Here is a 4,806-nt window from a genome sequence, read left to right as displayed (position 1 = left end):
CAAGATGCTATGAGAGTTGATGTCAAAGTGTAAAAATCTATATCTCACACCCCTGGTGTAGGTAGTTGATAACCCTAGCAATGCTCAAAGCAACCTCAATGAATTTGTCCAAGGAGAAACTATTATTGGCATGTACTCGACAAGTGTCCTCATTTCTTCTGAGAAGAAGCTGACCAGACGCACCACATTGACATGGAGGATTGTGCCAATAGTGGAGAATTCACTTATGAAATCTTCTCCATTGCAAGTAACCCTTTAGCATTTTGACAGTGACATGGAGTCCGCCGGGGGGTAGCACACCCTTGTACATATATTTGTAGACACCTTAGGTCTACTTGTCTCTAAAACTAGATGAATGCCCCACGCGTTGCTTCGGGAATTTGTGTGATGTGAAGTACAAACGTTGATACACTACAATTTGTAGATGCATGAATAATAAGGAATATCATTTTTAAATATTTTTGTAGTATTAAGTAAAAAACAAGAATTAAATAACATCAAACTTCTTTGTATTGTCTAGGGAGGGATTACTTTTTTTTACAAACTTAGGCACACCAGATGCATTGAGTAGCACCCTTAGCATCGAATGGCAATGACATATATCTTCTGAGATTTTTCTTCCAAATAAAAGCACAACAAAAAATTAATCGCTAACATATCAATCAAATTGAAGAGGTGGCAGGAAAACGAAATAGATGAGATGTGCCATCTAAGACCTTTATGCATGCGCGCATCTTAGAAATGAGGAGTACAATCGAAAATCGATGCAACCAATTACACACAATTTACATCGAATGGCAAATAATGATTGATGTGATGTGGAAACACACATGCGCAGAATAATAGCAATTAGTGACTTCTAGCGGGGTTTTTCTATATAAGATATATAGATGGCTTGTGACTGCATCAATGTATGTGTAGGCATACCCAGAGGCGGACCACGAAAAAAATTAAGGTGGGGCGAAGTCTCACTAAGATTTTTCTTTATGCAAATCAAAGGAGTCAATACACACTAACAGTGCACACTGCAAACGATAACCAAATACAACAGAATTGCAGACATGTTTCAATAGAAAAACAACCTAAAACATACCGATAATGAAGCATTTAGTGGCGTGTAGAAGACCCAGGCAATGGCAGTGCCCTACCCTCCTTCTGAAAATCTTCCTTAATTTTATTGAGATCAATACTTTTGAAGATCTCTCGCTCAATGTAACACACCAACAAGTCATTTAGCCAGCCATCACACATCTTGTTGCGCAACTCAGTCTTGATGATTTTCATTGATGAGAAGGCTCTTTCAAATGTTGCCGTCGCTACCGGTAGTAGCAATGCCAACTCAATGAGGCGATAAACAGCAAGAAACATGACATGCCTTTCAAGTTCAACCATCTTTTTTGCTAGACTTGCAATATCATGACAAGCTCTAAAGTCTTCAATTCTTATCATATGGATAATGAATAGCTCTAGGTTATCAACTATATGTTCACGTTCATAATCTGAGAAATCCTCATGATAAATCTCTATGAGTCTAGCAAGCTTATTCACATTGAACCTAGAAAAGGAGTTTCTAGGGTCAAGACAAGAGAAGTTCTGGAGCAGCTCTGAAGATACCTCATTAAAACGATGATCAAACTTTGTGGTGATGGAGTCTATGGCAGCATAGAAGGTGTCCACACGGAAAAAATGGTCAGCCGTGACATTGTTTCGTCCACCTTTTCTTGATTTCCCCCACTTTGTAAAGATGTCATCCATATTTGGTATGGGAATGTCATTTTTGGCGCAAAAGGCTTTGACATCTTCCAAGAGTGGCTCCCAACCATTATTTCTCCAGTTGATCAAACGTGTTCTCACATCCATAACCAATGACATTGCCTGAAATGAGACAATTACAATTTTAGATGCATGTATGCTTACATGAAGAAAACATATCAAGCAGACTAGATACATATAGCATGTTCCATCACATACCTGAACAACATTTTGATCCTTCTTTTGCAATAGAAGAGACAAATCATTTGTCCTGCAAAGGATTTTTAGTATCAACTTCAAGATGAACACAAAGCTAAAAGTCTCCATTTGATGAACCAAACCTCCAGCCCTACATGGAACACGCACATCATCCTCAACAATGCCCAAAACCTCTATGACTGCATCCCACATTGATTCAATGCGAGATAAGGTTGTGTAATGAGAGCCCCATCTTGTATCTCCACTGGATTCATCATGCCCACGAAATGGTTCACCTTGCAATGCTAGATAACTTACAATGACCAAAGATGTATCCACACGAGTTTCATACTTGACTAGTGAACCTTTGCTGTAAGTTGTAACTTTACTTTTCACACTTGCCCTTTGAATTTTAAAATCATCACATGCTGTTTTTGCATTTTTCCAACAGTCAAAACCCAATTTGGAGAAAACATCATGCCCAAATTTATCATCCATTCGGTCATGCTTAAAAAGATAACAATAGAAGCAATAGGCCTTATGCTTTGTTACACTATATTCCAACCAATCAAAGTCCTTATACCATTGTGGCCGGAAGCATCTTCCATCTTTATTTGGGGGGAAAGTGCAACTAGTTGGTCGAGTTGCACCCATTCGTATATAAGCAAATCTAACATCATCTCTAATGTTGGGGGCAAATCTATCAAGTGGACGGCGAAGTCCAGGATCACCATTTATGTAATCTTCACTAAAAACAGATATACCTCCAACTCCATGAACTTCAACATTCTCTTCCACTATAGCTTCAAGAGAGTCTGTAGTTTCTTCCACTTGTTTAGTTTGCATCAATTTATCATGCTCTACTTCCACCAAACTCACTTGATCTTGATGAGTGGCATGTGCCGAAACATTGACACTTTCACGGGTACTTGGGGTTCGATTTCGAGCTGCTGCCACTACCAAGCACTTCAAAATATCTTTTCAAATCTGCAATTCACAACTAGAATGTTCACAACATTAATATGTCACTACAATCTGCTTGAATTTGAGGCGTCAAGCTACTGTTAAAATTTGCTACAAAATTTCAGGAAAATTGAGAAATCACCTCCTCCCCTTTCATTTGGGTTTCCTGTTCCCTTCCTCTTCCTTTCCATCTTCGGGCAATCTGGCCGGGACTGTGCTGGACTAAGAAGTGTCCGGACGGGAGGACAACCAGACTGCTGTTGGCCTGCCGCTGCTGCTAGGTGCTCGGCATCTGCACTCTGCAGGCACTTTTCGCTTCTAGAATCTAGACGACTAAAAGGAGTATCCAACTTCAGTGGACAAGAAATTCACAGCGATTTGAATGGTAAGCTTAGCTTGGCACTTGACTTTCTCGTAACTGAATCTTTTCACCCCGGCTGGAGACACCGCTTGCACGCAGAGCCCCAGATCGCCGATGCCGCTTGCTCCCAGAGCGCCGCCGCTGCTTGCTGCCGCGGTGCCGCCCTCCTCTAGCCCCCTAGACAGCCGCCGCAGTTGCCTTCCTTGCCCGGCGTTGCTTGCCCCGCCCACTCCTGGTGACCTGGCCAGCCGCCTCCGCCGCGCTAGCTTAGGGTTAGGGTGTGCGTGGCCTCGTGGGGTGGGGATAGAACATAGCGGTCGCCTCTGGTCTGGTCGAGTGCGTGTGCGTTCTGCTCGTGGCCGCCGCTCCCTCGCTCGATGCCTTGGGCCTTTGTTACATGTTGGCCCATTAGGTCGCAGTCGCTCGCTGCGCGGCCCGTTAACAGCGACAGTAGCATATTTTCTGCTAGCGTCGACGTACACGATCGATGCATACTAGTATTAAAAATCTTTTTGCTCAAAATCAAGGTATGGCAGGCGCCATACCCTGCCCATCGGGGATCTCCGCCAGTGGACATACCTCATGGGCCAATCATTTGTTGTATCCAGAGAAACTTTTCAACCACATCCATTGTGATTGTTTTTCAGTATTCGTATAGAAGGAAGATCAATACCAGTCACTGCCAGAGGTGTCAGCACGAACATGCATTGTACTGCCCAAACTAATTGGGATATTATTAGTTTGATGGTCACATATATGCATACAAAGTTATAGATGCGATGATCAAAAAGGGTAATTATGACATACCAACAAGGATTTTGGGGATGTTAATAGAAGATATTATAGCGGTAATATCCACATATGTGAGATTCATAATTTGCATCGTTGCTAGTGCATGATAACCTTTTAAGCATTTTAAGAATCATACCTCACACCAAAAATAACATAAATATGACTCATTGTGTTTGCACCAGATATTTGCTTTCTAAAGTCGCTGCAAGTCCAGAGGGAGGCCCTCCTCTGTGAATGTTGAGCTCGATGGTTGTTGTTCTCCCTCCTTAACCTCCACTCCGGAGGCCCGCTTGGCTTCTTTGGGATACAATAGTTACTCGAGTCTGAGGCAGCGTTGCTCCACTAGTGCTTGGAGAAGATTGCCCAATGTAGGGGCGTCTTACTACCGAGAATCAACAAAATCCATTGCTTCTTCAGTTTCAACCTCCAGATCCCATGCGAGATCATCCAGAGGCCCCAATCTTGGTTCTCCCCTTCGATGGCTGGTGGCGGCTGGAGTTCATCTTTGGTCGGCATCATTGGAGAGTGCTGGACGCGTGTGCAACTGCATGGCATCCATAGAAAGCACCTATCAACACGTGGCTAGTTCCATGGGTAGTTTTAGCCACGTCCTTTGTAAGGGTGGCTTGTACTTTTCATCTTTGTTGGCCCTTTGTAATTCTATGGGCTGTAATCTTCTCTGGGGCATGTCTAGCACCACCCGGTGTTAATGAAAGCAGATTTTAAGTTTGCCAAAAAGA

This window comes from Triticum dicoccoides, chromosome 6B (genome assembly GCF_002162155.2).
Source record: "Triticum dicoccoides isolate Atlit2015 ecotype Zavitan chromosome 6B, WEW_v2.0, whole genome shotgun sequence".
NCBI lineage: Eukaryota > Viridiplantae > Streptophyta > Magnoliopsida > Poales > Poaceae > Triticum > Triticum dicoccoides.
Note: the sequence above shows the minus strand (reverse complement) of the source record.